Raw genomic sequence first — 15872 nt, 5'->3', positions numbered from 1 at the left:
AAAAAAAAAAAAAAAAAAAAAAAAAAATAAATAAATAAATAAATAAATAAAAAAGTTACCGTAGGCTACTGAAAAGAGGGACTGGAGGACTCCCGAGAGAACACGGTGCACAGCTGTGCCCTGGGCACACTCAGACCTCCAGGGAGAGTCAGAGCTGGGAATGAAGTAGAATATTGGGTTTTGGGAGGTCAGAAACCTCACACCTCACTGGTGCCTCTGTCACTGATGTTGCAGGGGCTGGGTCAGGCTGTATAGGTTCAGGAAGAGGGAGGAGGAACAGGGGTCCTGTGAGGCTGACAGTGCAGAGAGAAGACATGGCAGAACCCCCAGAGACAGAGCCGGGAAAGCATAACATGACCTGGACAAGGCTGGTGTTGGTGCTTTCTATGACTCCTCTCTTTATGCCTAACCGAACCCGGACACTGGGACTCCTCCGAAGATAGGGCACTCCAACTGGTTCCATGAGCTCCATTACTTTTGTTTTTCATCTCTTGATTCCTTCCCACGAATCTATAAGGCTCAGGCTGCTTTTTAGGGTTCACATACAAGTTTATAAGTAAAAATATATGGGAGTTTATCTTCCTTTCCTCATAATAGATTGTAAACTCCTCTGAGACGGAGGAACCCGCCTTCTACAAGATGCTTTCTATTATGTACTATGCAAACAGGGGAGAGTTTTCAAATATTAACTGACTGACTAGACCCCTCCATTCTGATGGGAATGCTGGCAGCTCCATCCTTAGCGTCACAGGTGAAAATAACAAATAGCACTAGATGTCCCAAACGTGTTTGTTTTTCTTTCCCAAGAGGACTACCTTGTGCTTCCCTAAGCCATTTCACCTGGTGGCTCATCAAACCGTAACCCTGCCCAACAAACTTGTCTGACAAATGACCTCACAGAAGCTGAAGCTAATAACCTTGAGGACAAACCAGGATTTCTGGCTTCACCTGTTGGCTCGAAGTATCTGGACTGATTGCCCATGTTTACTTAACTTTGTTCCACATTTAATTTTATTAAAAAACATTGTACTAATTGGCAAATTAATGAGGTTTCATAAGATAAAAATGTAAAACACTTAACACAGCTTTGACACCAAGCAAGCTCTCCCTACGTGAGCTAATCTTATTACCCGATCTTCAGAGATATCACCTTATTCATCATTCTCTCCCGTAATCATATACCACTATATGAGAAAGCAATGTCTAAGTTGTTGAACTTTTTGCTTGATATATGTTTTAAGGTATGCCCCCTCCTATTTTTCCTGCATTTGCTACTTTCTAAAGTGGTCACAAATATTAGCACAGTAAGAAGTACATGAAAAGAAACTGCATTCTCTGTGCATTATTCATGGCCTTCGTTACCCAGAAAGGGCCAGCCTAGTTTTCTTTTGTTTTTGTTTTTTTGCGGTACGCGGGCCTCTCACCGCTGTGGCCTCTCCCGTTGCGGAGCAAAGGCTCCGGACGCGCAGGCGCAGCGGCCATGGCTCACGGGCCCAGCCGCTCCGCGGCATGTGGGATCTTCCCGGACTGGGGCACGAACCCGTGTCCCCTGCATCGGAAGGCGGACTCTCAACAACTGCGCCACCTGGGAAGCCCCAGCCTAGTTTTCTATTTCCACACGGACATTTTGCACAGCCCACATTCAGCGTGACTGGTAGCATCATGGCAGGTAATTTTTTATTCAGCCGGATCTAGACATCCACACAAGCCTAAATCTTGAAAAGAAAGCTGAAGCCCCTCTTGGGAAATTGCTCTGCAGGAAACGTACCGCCTTGTTTGGGTAGTGTGTCCACTCAGATGGATCTCTAAGGACCCTATGACGGGATTCAAGTCAGTAAAATGTGCAGGGGACGTTTTCCTTTTTTTTTTTTTTTTTTTGCGGTAGGCGGGCCTCTCACTGTTGTGGCCTCTCCCGTTGCGGAGCAAAGGCTCCGGACGCGCAGGCTCAGCGGCCATGGCTCACGGGCCCAGCCGCTCCGCGGCATGTGGGATCTTCCCGGACTGGGGCACGAACCTGTGACCCTGCATCAGCAGGCGGACTCTCAACCACTGCGCCACCAGCGAAGCCCCGTTTTCCTGTTTTGAACTTGCTTCTCCTCCACCCAAGGAGGTAAGTTACCTTTGCCTACTATGGAGGTTTCAATGAGGACTGGGAATGCCAATGTCAGCTTAGTTCAGTGGTTCTCAAATTTTCATCTGCTTCAAAATCATTTGAGAAGTTTGAGAAAAGTCAGAATCCGGGTCCTAGTCACTCACTTCCCCCCTCCACACAGATTCTAATTTTCTAGACCAGGGAGGGGGTCCTAGGAATCTGCTTTTTTAACTCATCCACTGGGTGACTCATTGGCAGGTGGTACACAGACCACAATCTGAGAAACACTGGGAAGGCCTATTTACAGTCTCCCACTTAACAAGCATTTACTGGGTGCACAGGGTAAAACTGGGCATCAGGAGTAAAACTAGGCATGCAGTGTATTCCAAGAGAATACAAAGCACTGATGAAATAGACAGTTTTCAAAGCATGTTCACATCTTTTGTTTCCTCTCCACGTCAACCATGTGAGAGAGGCAGAGTACAGATTGGCTCTTAGATTGAGAGGCTAGTGTCTTTAGTGGCTAATTGATTACTTTTAACAAGATGAAATGCTTTTTGTGCTAGTCAATACTGAAGTTAGTTTTTTTGAAAAACAAAAGACTACTTTTTTTCTTCATTCTACTCATGAAGATATAACATTTAATTCCTATAAGAGTGCCTTGTAACATTTCTAGATCACGGAACCCCACCCCCTCTTAAGAATCTGATGAAAGTGAGGAACTGGCCTCTGAGTGTACAGATGCACATGCCCATGAAACACTGCAGAAAATTCCATCCATGGACACCAGTTAATCTACCTTGTCCTAGAAGTTTGCTCTTTTCACATGCAAATCTAACACTGTTTATTCAGCAAATATTTTTAGGGCACTTACACTAGGCAAAAGCACTGTGTTAGATGTGGGGTAGCAATTTGTGCTTTAACAAGCCCTCCAGGTGATTCTGATGTATGCTAAAGTTTGATATCCACTGGCCTAAACCAAAATGCTCCCCATAGGTTCAGATTTATTTGTGGGGGGCCATCACTGGTGTTTTTAAAACCTCTTCAGGAAATTTTCATACACAATGCAGAGTTGAGACTCACTGGTTTAAACGTTGGAAATGTGGTTTCTGGTCCCTGATAAACGCTCACCGTCCCCAAAGGAAAAATCCGATGTCCACACCTATGTATCTATGGCTCCCAGCATGCACGGTGACAGTAGGCTTGGAGTTTTAAAGCCGTCCATTACGACCAGGCAGGCCTTTTGCAGTCATGAGGTGATGTTGGAGGTGATGTTGGAGGTGATGTTCCAATGCTCCTCCTCCTTCCAACTAATTTATTGTTTAAGAGCAGAAGCCCCAGGTCCTGCTTTCTAGTTAATTACTAAATATTAATTTATCTTTTAGAGTTGTTTTAATGGAAAAGATAAAACACAATCTCTGAGTGGTTTGTATGACACTAGAGGATAGAAAATCCATTCCTGGGGTGGAGGCTTTTAACTTCCAATTGCTGTCCTTAGTGACAAATAGATCAATTTTTGTTACTGATCAGTTGCTCTGCTAACAGTTTCTGTTAAGACATCTATTTCACAACTAATGGAGAAATTGTTGTTTTGGAGAGCTTGTAGGCTTTTGATTCACACGAGAAGAAATTTTTGCAAGTCACTGTCCTCTGGAATATCTGTGTAGGGTCACTAAAGTCGGTAAAAGACATTGTCTTGCCCAATAGAATGATTTTTATTAAATAAGGAAATATACATATACATGTATATATAATTTTAAAATAATAGCCATTATTATTCATTATAATTAATCTACAATAAATTGAGCATTTATTATAGCTGGACACTGTATTAGACACATTACATACATTAGTTAGTATATTCTTCACCAGAATCATTCAAAGTTACTATTATCCCCATTTTGTAGATGTTGTTCAAGGTCAAATACTCCGGATTCAAAGCCAGACCTTTCTGATTCCAGATCTATGAACTTTTCACAATATTGCACTCTCCTATTATGACACATAGAGTCCTAATATTCATCATCAATTACCATGAGGAAGACTATTACGACAGAATTCCAAACTCCTCGTGTAACTGAACGCTTAAAATGTTTGAGGGGAATTCCTTGGCGGTCCGGTGGTTAAGACTCAGTGCTTCCACTGTAGGGAACATGGGTTCAATCCCTGGTCAGGGCACTGAGATCCTGCAAGCGGTGCACTGTGGCCAAAAAAAAAAAAAAAAAAATTTGAGGAACTAACTGTGCAACGCTTGTCGTCGCCCTTTCTAGTTCCTATGACAGCTGCCTCTGTTTTAAGCTGGTAAAATACTCTTATTCAGTATTGGGTTTATCTTGGCTGTTGTATGAGAGCCCGTAGAATGGATAACTTTGGAATTTTAACAGTAATTTCAATAGTAGTGAAGAGTGAAAAACAATCTAAATAGTCATCATTCAAGTTAATTATGGCAAGATCATTTGATAGAATATTGATATCTCTTTAAAGCATTCTTCGAAAAATTATTCATAACATAGGAACTGTTCAGAAAATAATTCGAAGAGAATAAAACGAGATATAAAATTGTTCCCAATGAACAAATTTGTTTGCAATGAACAACACATGTAAATACATAAGATATTAGAAAGTAACATAGCAGAATATTAGCAGTATTTATATATGAGAGGTAGGGTTGTGGGTAAACCTACATTTTCTTATTTTTTCAATATTTTACAATGGGCACATATCCATTTTTAATAATAAAAATATTATTTTGGTCTATCATCAGGAAGAAAAATAAAAATTATGAGGAACCTGACAGATTATTCAGTGAATAATTGAGTTGTCTAATTGAAATGATAAATATCTCCAATCAGTCTCCTTAGAGATATTCATGTTTGGATATAAAACTTTTCTGAAACTATGTCTGTTTTATAGAAAACCACACGTTACTAACACTTTCCTTGTGAGTTTGGCATTATAAAATATTGGTTTATATATATTCATTGTTTTCATGCTAGAAATAGAGTAGAAGGTGCCTGGTACAAAGTATGTTGTCAATAAATATCTGCTGAATGAATGAATGAGTAGGAGACAATTTCTCAGGTTGTAATGCACAAAGAGGTCACCTTCTGTCTACTTTCTTTTACCGTTGCAATCTTGGATTCTTTTTTTTTTTTAAATCAATCAGCTGGTATGTTTATGAGCATTGTCCTATAAATATTTTAATCATAATTTTCTCTAAGCCTTCTCTTGGAGGATTAGTGTAAATATGCTTAAAACAGAAATATGAATTCAACTAATACTAAAACTACATGTGTCTTAATGAGGGTGTAACTTCTTTTTGTCAATGTAGAAAAGAAAGCATCAAATCTTAAACTTGCATACAATTGTCTGAAATCCTTGAAAACAGTAAAAGCTCTTCCCAATAGCACAAATCCTCCTGGAAGTTCACTTGTAATAGAGTTTGGCAACAAAGTCCATGGACATTACACTGTAAATACCACTTATATCCCTGCTTTCAACAGCCTTGTTGGTAAAAATTTTGAAACTTTGGAAGTACCGTACCAGAAGGTAGACCTCAGTGGGAATGGAAAACAATGGATATTCCTAAATCTGAGAAAAGAGCAGTGACTAGATCCACCCAATTGAGAAACCACTTATCCCTAACTAAAGTTGTATTTTTATACTCTTAGGGCTTTCTGGCTGTTCTCCCAGTCTCTGTTTGCCACTGACTCTCACAATTTAGGACCACTTATTTTGAACAGATACAAATAAATCAGCCTATGGCATTTCAAGAAAAAAAATTGTGTATCAAAACATTTTAAATTTACTATTTAGTTGCTTATTTATTTTTCCCATGCTTTGAGACTATGAAGAATTGGAGGGTGCTTTTAGGCAACACACATAATCTAATAATCAAAAATATACTAAAAATCAGGATCAGATAAAATGAAAGTGAACACGCGTGCGCGCACACACACACACACACACACACACACACACACACATACACACACAAAATCAGCTTTGAGCTTCCTGGAAAACATAGCCCCAAAGAAAAGTCCAAAAGAAGAAAACTTAACTTTCTCAGGCCAAGCAACACTTTATAGCATTCAGTTCTGAAAGAAATTACTCAGGGGACTTCGTGTAGGGAACACTTAAAGATATAGCACACAATAACTTCAATAATAACTCCACTGCAAATATAGATATAAGGCTGCTTATATCTAAGACTTATAATATATAAGGCTTCTTCTTATTGTGTCCTTCCAAAAAGATCAATTTCATGATACTAAAAAGCAACCCTGGGAGATCAGTCTGCAGTGAATCAAAACAGTGCCCAAGGGTATTACCTTCTTAGATTGTGGTTCAAACCCTGAATAAAACCTACATTAAAAAAAATCAGAATGGATGAATTGCTTCACTTGAGAACACTCATCTATTAATAGATGTAGGTATAAAGTGTCATTGATTGAAGGATGTTCCAGCCAAATACTGTAAGATCAACTAATAGGGGAGTGGCCAAGTTGGCAGCGTAGGAAGACTCTGAGCTCATCTCCTCCATGGGCACACCAAAATTACAACTATTTATAGAGCAACTCTTGATGAGAAGAACTGGAAGACTAGCAGAAAAGATCTTCTACAATTGAAGACATAAAGAAGTAACCATGAGATGGGTAGGAGGGGCAGAGATATGGTATAGTCAAGATCTATACCTCCAGGTGGGCAATTTACAAATGGGAGGATAATTACAATGGCAGAGGTTCTCCTCAAGAAGTGAGTAGTCTGAGTCCTACATTAGGCTCCCAAGCCTGGGGATCCTGCACCAGGAATGTGAGCTTCCAGAATGTTTGGCTTTGAAGGTCAGCATGGCTTACTTTCAGGAGAGCCAGAGGGCTGTGGGAAATAGAGACTCCACTCTTAAAGGGCCTACACACAATCTCACATGCTCTGGAATCCAGGGCAAAAGCAGTAATTTGAAAGGAGCCTGGGTCAGACCTACCTGCAAATCTTGGAGGACCTCCCGAAGAGGCAGGAGGCAATCTGGGGGCATAGACACTGGCAGCAGAGCTCCGCGGTTGCATAGGACATCTCCTACCAAAGGCCACTTCTCCAAGGCCAGGAAACATAACCTACCTACAAGATACATAGAAATAAAATCAGCAAATTAGGCAAAGTAAGGCAACAGAGGAATATGTCCAAAATGAAGGAACAGGATAAAATCTCAGAAGAACTAAGTGAAGCGGAGATAGGCAATCTCCTCTACAGAATTCAAGATAACGATTATAAAGGTGTTCCAAGAACTCAGGAGAAGATTGGATGAACAGAGGGAGAAGTTAGCAGTTTTTAACAAAGGGTTAGGAAATATAAAGAAGAACCAGAGATGAAAAATACAATAATTGAAATGAAAAATACATTATAAGGAATCAATAGTAAATTAGATGATACAGAGGAATAGATCAGCAAACTGGAAGACAGAGTAGTAGAAAACACTGAAGCTGAACAGGAAAAAGAAAAAAAAAAAAAGAAGTGAGGACAGTTTAAGAGACAACATCAAGCATAGCATTTGCATTATAGGAGTCCCAGAATTAGATGAGGGAGAGAAAGGGGCAGAGAACTTATGTGAAGACATAATAGCTGAAAACTTCTCTAACCTGGGAAAGGAAACAGACATCCAGGTCCAGTAAGCACACAGAGTCCCAAATAGGATCAACTCAAAGAGGACCACAGCAAGACACATGGTAGTTAAAATGGCAAAAATTAAAGATAAAGAGAATATTAAAAGCAGCAAGGGAAAAGCAACAAGTTATACACACAAGGGAACTCCCATAGCGCTATCAGCTGACTATTCAGCAGGAAGTCTGCAGGCCAGAAGGGAGTGGCAGCGTATATTTAAAGTGATGAAAGGGAAAAATCTACAACTAAGAATATTCTACCCAGCAAGGCTTTTCATTCAGATTTGATGGAGAGATCAAAAGATTTAGAGACGAACAAAAGCTAAAAGAGTTCAGCACCACCAAACCAGCTTTACAAGAAATGTTAAGGCAACTTATTTAAGCAAAAGCGGAAAGGCCACAACTAGAAGCATGACAATTATGAAAGGACAATCTCATTGGTAAAGGCAAATATACAATAAAGATAGTAAATCAGCCATGTATAAAGCTAGCAGGAAAGTTAAAATACAAAAGTAGTAAAATCATCTATATCCACAATATGTAGTTAAGAGATACACAAAACAAAAAGATGTAAAATATAATTTCAAAAACAGTAAACATTGGTGGGGGGGTTAGTAAAAATGCAGGGTTTTAAAAATGTATCTACTTAAGAGATCAGCAACTTTAAATAATCACATATATAATAATCATATATATAATATATATAATAATATATATATACTGCTATGTACAGTGTGGGGAACATAGTCAATAACTATGTAGTATGGTGACATATTGTAACTAGACTTATCATGGTGATCATTTTGAAACATATATAAATACCAAATCACTATGTTGTGTAACAGGAACTAACATAGTGTTGTAGGTCAATTATACTTCAAAAACAAACTCATAGAAAAAGAGATCAGATTTGTGGTTACCAGAGGTAGGGGGTAAGGGAAGGGGGAATGGCATGAAGGTGGTCAAAAGGTAGACTTCCAGTTATAAGATAAATAAGTACTAGGGATGCAATATACAACATGATAAGTATAATTAATAGTGCTGTATGTTATATATGAAAATTGTTAAGAGAGTAGATCTTAATAGCTCTCATCACAAGAAAAATATTTTTTTCTATTTCTTTAATTTTATATCTATATGAGATGATGGATATTCACTAAACTTATTGTGAGAATCATTTCATGATATTTGTAAGTCAAATCATCATGCTGTACACCTTAACCTTATATAGTGCTGTATGTCAATTACATCTCAATCAAACTGGAAAAAAACACCAACAGTGGACTGGGACCAATGAGCTCAAAAGCCTGCTAGCACCAAATTCAAGTTTTTACACATCTAGTGACTTCCCTGGTGGCGCAGTGGTTAAGAATCCGCCTGCCAATGCAGGGGACATGGGTTCGAACCCTGGTCTGGGAAGATCCCACATGCCACAGAGCAACTAAGACCATGCGCCACAACTACTGAGTCTGTGCTCTAGAGCCTGAGCCACAGCTACTGAGCCTGTATGCCACAACTACTGAAGCCTATGCACCTAGAACCTGTGCTCGATGACAAGAGAAGCCACCGCAATGAGAAGCCCACACACAGCAACAAAGAGTAACTCCCGCTCTCCGCAACTAGAGAAAGCCTGCACACAGCAACGAAGGCCCAACACAGCCAAAAAAATAAATAAATAAATAAATTAATTAAAAAAATTTTTTTACACATCTAGTTGTTTTAAGCATTGCCCAAATAAACAAAATTTTAGCCATTTAGAGCTGCCTGTCTGCTTTGCATACTTCACCAAATAGCGCCCAACATCTGCTGGTCATAGATAAGATAAACCCTGTGATTATATAGGTGCCAAGCTGCTGCTGCATTCCTGGCACCCGGATCTTAGTTTCCACATACCATTCTCAAATAAAAGGAACTGGGGCTCCTTGGACAAATGGCTAGCCCCAGGGCTGTCATAGGGAAAGAACAAGATGAAAGTACAAGACGAGCCTGGAATATCTCGTGGTTCCAGAAAGTAAGGAAGTGCTCAATAAAGAAGGTGTCATTAAAACAAGATACACAAGTCAGCTTGAAACATTGGCCAAATCTGGGGTAATCTGAGAACAAAATAATAAACGGTAATGTTTTACGTCAGGCAGCTATAACAAAATACTGTAGACTGTGGCTTAAACAATAGAAATTTCTCACAGTTTTGGAGTTCAAAATCAAGATGCCAGTAAGGTAGGTTTCTTTCTTTTGGCTTGTAGGCAGCCGTCATCTCTCTGTGTGCTCACAGGACCTCTTATTTGTGCAATCATAGAGAGAGCAAATTTTTGGTGTACCTTCTTATAAGGGCAATAATCCCATCATGAGGGCCCCACCCTCATGACCTCATCTAACCCTAGTTACCTCCCAAAGCCTCCTATTTTCAAATACCATTGAGGGTGCAGGGTTCAGCCTATCAACTGGATGTGGGGGACACCAACATTTGTAATAGAATATGATGGATCAGTACCCATAGAGTAGAAACCACGAACACATGGTGATATGAATAACTGAATAAATAAATAAATGGGGAAGGAATAAAAGCTCTTTGTTAGAGTAGAATTCCAACTAATAAATGTAAATAGTGATGGAAATAAATGATCACCATTTGGCAAATGTCACAGTAATAACTCTTTTAGTCAAGAATCATCAATGAAGGCTAAACTTAGTGGGTTGAAGTATAATGAGAAACAGGATAATTACATAAAACTGATTAACCTCACAAGATATGTATTAACCACAAAGAGAAAAATAGTAACTCTACAGTGGAGAAACCTGGCAAATCCTACTTTAACTGAGAGATCAAAGTCAACCTCAACAGTAATGGGAGAAATCAACATCACATGCCCTCTAACGTGATACACTGAGAGTATACAATATTACTTTCGTGGTATTCTTGCAAAAATGTAAAACTTGAATTTAATCAGAGGAAACCTCAGACAAACCTAAGTTGAGCGACCCTTTAAAAGTCTGAAGTTTATGAAAGACAAAGAAAAACTGAGGAACTGTGATTAAAGGAGCTTAAAGGTGATTAAAGGAGTCTAAGGGGACATAACAAGTTCATGCAATCTGTGATCCTAGCTTCATCCTGAGTTAAGGGCTCTGTCTATATATTATACCTCTGGTCCCACATAACGAAAAGTACAGAAGCAAGCAGTAAATAAAATGGTTTTTAGTAAATACTTATTGATTGATTACTTACCAAGGAATCTAGGTAGGTAGAGCCCTTTGCTTTCATCAGCCTCCCTCTCTTTGAGTAGCAATGTGTTTTGAACCACCCACAGAATGTAAGTGTGCACGTACACAGGTCAGAGGAGCTCTGTCCTTCACCAGAGAATTGAGAGCATATAAGCTAAAAAACTGAGTGGCTGCCTTCAAAGTGCTGGACTCTGGCAAGTAAAGATGTTTCATGATCTCAGAGGTGACTCTCATTCGTCCTTAACTCTGGAAAGCCAGAGAGCCAAGCCTCCTTGCTGATGTGTCCTGAGGACACATCTTCAAACGGTTTACCCAAAGAGTGGATATCTTGTCGATTCCCCCTTTTGGGAAATGTCACTGGAAAGACCATAAGTTCAACTTTCTACTGTATTTTGCCAGAATGCTCTCAAAAATTCACCTGTAAACTTCCAGTTTCCAAGAATAGTAGGCTAGGTTATTGAGATCATCTCTCTTGATGACAACAACTAAAAATAATGGGCAAAACTCACTGAAAAGCAGTGATGACCTAACATGACAGTAAAGAATTGTGAGGTTAAAATTAAAAGGGAAAATGGGAGCCTCAGGAAGTAAGCTAGAACAGAAGCTGCTTTTGCTCTGGGGCATTTGAAAATTCAGGTAAATTTTAACTTTTATTTTGACAGCCTTGTGGAGTGAAATGGACATAAATCAAAGCTCAGGGCATATAAAAAGTTCAGAATTAAAGAAGAGCCCTTAAAAAAAAAAGCTGTGACCCTTTAGAGGGACTATCCTCAGAGTAAGGTGGAGAAGAAGTTAACCAGTTTTTACAAAGATTTGCATCCAAGTTGCAATTCACCTGGGTGGCACTGAGACCCTGGGCCCTGAATTGGATTTAAGGTAGTTTTAGACTTGTTGTGCCCCAGGTACCTGGAAACTACACAGATTTTATCGGAGGAAGATACTTTTATCATCTCCTCACATTATTCCTGAAAATATTTTCATTAACAATGACCAGCACAAAGGTGACCTAGCATTAAAAAACAAATCACCATAAGAAAGAAACAGTAAGAATAGAAGTAGGCCTACAAAGATTTCAAACACTAATTACCAGCTACAGACTACAAGCTGACTCTATTTACTATGTTTAAAGAAATGAAAGACAAACTTGGAAATAGCTACAGGGAGAAGAAACCCATATCAAAAAAATGGATAATAATTGAGAATTCATTAAAAAGATTTAGCTGATGGACAAATTATTGAACCAGGGAATAGATCAGAAGATGTTCCCTAGAATGCAACATGGAAAGATAAAAAGACAAAAAGAGCAAGAGATAAGAGAATAGACTTAGAAGGCCTAACATACTTTTCACTTTAATCCCAGAAGGAGCGGAGAAAGAAGGTGAGGCGGAGAATATGACACTTGCACATATAAAAATGGCTGGGAATTAAAAACAACCTGATAAACAATATTTATCCACAGATTCAAGAAGCCAAAAAAATCCAAGAAAGATATATAGAAATGCACAGCTAGACCCAGCACACCAAAACTACAGAAAGCCAAAGGCAAAGAGAAAAATCTTGAAAACGGCTAGACAAAACCCCACTTTCCTCCAGAAATGCCTCATTGGAAGCTTAGATAATGTAATTCCCAGAGCATAAACCAAGATAACCTTAAAACAAAATGCTGCCATCTCTTAAATTAACACACTTCTGGTTTCCATGAATAGTTACAAGAAATTGATATCCAGTGCTGATTAATACACAGACACACTAAAGCTCCTCAGCAAAAAAGGAAATTTTGTTTTTAATTTCAGTTTAATTTTCCAGAGAAGTCAGACTTTGAGGGCATCCACGATTTAGTAGGACAAATCAAAAGAAAGTAACCATTGAAACATAATATATAATGATGTGACTCTCTGGGTCTAGGTAGAGAACCTGATGAATTTTCTACAGATTCTTTGTCAACTTTTTCAGAGTATATGGTTCATTACTCACCAGGTTTCATTTCTGAAAGATTCCGAAAATCCTTTTAATTTTTTAGAAGCTAAAGTTTGACTGTCTCGTTTATAAGAATGAAGAAGTCTTGCAGGTGAAGAGAGGTGGCATGAGAAGTGGGAGTGGCATTAGAGCGATCCAAGAAACGTGGATCCCGTTCTCAGCTCTAGACTCAATTCGTTGTGTGAGTTGAACGAGCTGCTCTACCTCGGGGGACACGGTTTTTCCATATGCCTGACTTCCTACATTCCCAGCCACATTACCTTGGAGTAAATCTAGATCCCAATAACAGGCATACACAGTAGTTCTCTGGCTCCAATCTTTGCCTGTTAGTGCAGGACCTTAAGTCCCTACGCTATTTCTAGGGTACTCTCAGCTGACTCACATGTGCTCATGAAACCAGAGATGATCATTTTCTGTGATTTATACCTTCTTCCTTCTCTCTTAGATTCTGTCTGGGAGTCTGCCACTGCAGCTTCCGAAATGAAACTTAAATACCTTCCCCATCCCAAGGCTGCAGTTCAGGGTCCCCTTGGGAACTGAGGGATAGCTCTGGAGACTTCGGGGCACCAGGTGGGTGGGTCTTCCACTTTGGGGTTACTCACTGTCTCCTGGTGCAGTGCTGCCCCGAGCTCCTATGCTCATAGAGAGATCAGTGACATCCCGACATTTTGTTTCCTATAGCCCCCACACCCTCAGGAGGACTGCCTCAAGTCTGACTGGGTAAAGAGAGGAAGGCAAAGAAAGAGGAGGAGGCTATAAATACATCGTCATGAAGTGACATGAGCCAGACGCTCAGAGTGAAGCTTCTTTCATGGCCGCCCACTCTGCTTAAGCTTCTAGCATGCCTCAAAGGGTTAGAAGAGTTCCTTTCTAGAGACATGACTAGGTAACGTACCAGCGATCATTAGTTTGAACATTTCTATAAAATCAAAGTGTTCCAGGAGCGGGGCCCCTTCTTATTGTATTGGGTTTAAAGAGTTCGGGCAAAAAAGAGTGGATATATGTATATGTATAGCTGAATCAGTTTGCTGTACAGCAGAAACTAACACAACATTATAAATCAACTATACTCTAATAAAAATTAAAAAAAAAAAAGAACACTCAGTAATTCAAGAAAACTTAAGAACCACCAACCTGGAAACACTGGTGCCGAGCGCGAACGTCCCATCTGTAGCACATACATCGTAGACCCACCCCCCTGCTGTCGTACCCACACCCCTGACACCCACCTTGACCCAGACTGAGATGAAACAGGCTCCAATGCCAGCCTTTCAGGTCACTTCCTGAGTAAGAGATGGCTTAAAGAAAAAGAAAATCTTTAATGGAATCTGTTCTCAAATAATATGTTACAACAAAATATAAAGAATGTACACAATACAAAAATATTTAGAAGAAAAAAAAAGTTTGGGCAATGCATCAAACAAAATGGTTCCCTGAAATCACTTCATTAGAGATTTAGTCCTTTGGATTTTTTGTACTTTCTAGTTCTTTATAAAAGTGCTAAGACTCCTGGGCTTCATTGGAAGACAGTCTTGTTTGTTAGTTGGCTGATGAAAGGACAATGCAGAGATGGGCCACAGTTTGAAGCCTTAGAAAGAGAAAGAGGTAGAGAGTAAGAGCTCTATGATTTTTTGGTTTCTCTCATCATGTAACTTATTTATTCATCCTTTCTTTTTATTGCAAAACCATTAGCTGAGGGCTCTTAAGGGTTGCACTGTGTTCCCCTAAAGATATGGTGAAGTCCTTATCTCCAGTTCTCAGAATGTGGCCGTATTTGGAAATAGGGTCATTGCATACATGTATAACTAGTCAAATGAGGTCATACTGAAGTAGGGTGGGCCCTAATCCAATATGACCTGTGACCTTATAAGAAGATGGCCATGGGAAAACACAGAGACACAGGGAGAAGACCATGTGAAGATGGAGGATTAGAGTGATGTATCTACAAGCCAAGGAATGCCAAAGGTCGCTGGGAAACCACCAGAAGCTAGGAAGAGGCGAGAAACGATTCTCCTGTCGGTTTCAGGAGGAGCATGGCTCTGTGACACCTTGATTTCAAACTTCCAGCCTCCAGAATTATGACATAACTGATTTCTGCTCTTTTAAGTCATCCAGTTTGTGATATTTTGTTATGGTAGCTCTAGGCAACTAATACAAGGGCCTATGTGTCAAACCTCATTCTAGTGGCTTTGGATCAAAGTCAAATAAGATGTGGTCCCATCTTCAGGAAAGTGCTAGATAGGATTTCAGAGAGAGAGAGAGAGAGAGACAGAGACAGAGAGACAGAGAGAGAGAGTGAAAGACGGAGGGAGAGAAGGAGAGATATTAGATAAGAGGTTTGTACTACTAGGAGAAGGGCTTTAAAAACTTAATATGTACACTCTAAAATAAAGGAAAGGATTGAGCTGGAAAAACTGGAGCTCTGATAGGATGATATAGGTAAGATGCCCTCTGTCTTCTTCCTTTTGAAGTCCTGAGATGACAGCTTTGGAGATCAAAAAGATGGTTTATGTTCACAACAGAAAGGAAACAGTGATCACTAGAAGTCAGCATGGGTTTACCAAGAAGAGAGTGTCTCTCAGGGTCAATTCATCACCTTTGACAGGGAAGTCAGACTGGTAAGTGACAAAATGTAGCAGGCTAAGTGTAGCAAGAATTTATTGACATACCTGGAAGTTTTCCTTATGATATCCTTACAGCCAAGATAGAGTGGTTGAGCTGGGAATTGAGGGAACAGCTGTACCTATGGATCCATGACTAATGAATGGAACTATGACAATCTGGGCTGAGGTTTCCATCGGAATGCCAAGGAGCTCTTTCATAGGTGCTGCCCTGTTCAGTATTTTTATCAGTGAATTGGAAAGTCAAGCATTACCAATTTGTCTTTGATGGGCTAGATGCCTCCACCTACACCTGGATGTGTGCACTTG

At 39.7% G+C, this 15872-nt stretch overlaps 1 long non-coding RNA gene across 1 annotated transcript; it reads right to left on the bottom strand.

Moving 5' to 3' along the window:
* Positions 1 to 3918: 3918 nt before the first annotated feature.
* Positions 3919 to 7815, bottom strand: LOC132530832 (uncharacterized). The gene is made up of 3 exons (XR_009543907.1): positions 7726 to 7815; positions 7074 to 7207; positions 3919 to 4292 (listed from the first exon to the last, which is right to left on the bottom strand). It is a non-coding gene; the product is annotated as an uncharacterized LOC132530832 (long non-coding RNA).
* Positions 7816 to 15872: the final 8057 nt, after the last annotated feature.

The sequence above is a fragment of the Lagenorhynchus albirostris genome, chromosome 12, assembly GCF_949774975.1.
Source record: "Lagenorhynchus albirostris chromosome 12, mLagAlb1.1, whole genome shotgun sequence".
Lineage (NCBI taxonomy): Eukaryota > Metazoa > Chordata > Mammalia > Artiodactyla > Delphinidae > Lagenorhynchus > Lagenorhynchus albirostris.
This window is presented reverse-complemented; position numbering and strand designations above follow the sequence as displayed.